The sequence below is a fragment of the Penaeus monodon genome, chromosome 25, assembly GCF_015228065.2.
Source record: "Penaeus monodon isolate SGIC_2016 chromosome 25, NSTDA_Pmon_1, whole genome shotgun sequence".
Classification (NCBI taxonomy): Eukaryota; Metazoa; Arthropoda; class Malacostraca; order Decapoda; family Penaeidae; genus Penaeus; species Penaeus monodon.
Genome location: NC_051410.1, coordinates 41285701 through 41285948, shown reverse-complemented (window position 1 = coordinate 41285948; position 248 = coordinate 41285701).

Sequence of the window (248 nt, the reverse complement as noted above, 5' to 3'; positions counted from 1 at the left end):
GTAGGCAGGTCTTACTTCATGCCGTGAGATTTCGTGCAATTTCGAAAATTCAACTGAAAAGGGACGATCGTCGGGAAGAAAGAGCGAAGCGCCGAGTGGTTGCCTAAGCGAGGATCCGAGAACAGTACGATTACCAATTTTTATCAAAATTAATATAATGATAAATAAAAACTCATGAATGTTGTTTCCCTAGTGAATTTATGTAAACCACATTGAAAGACTACCACGTAATTTAACCAATTACATGA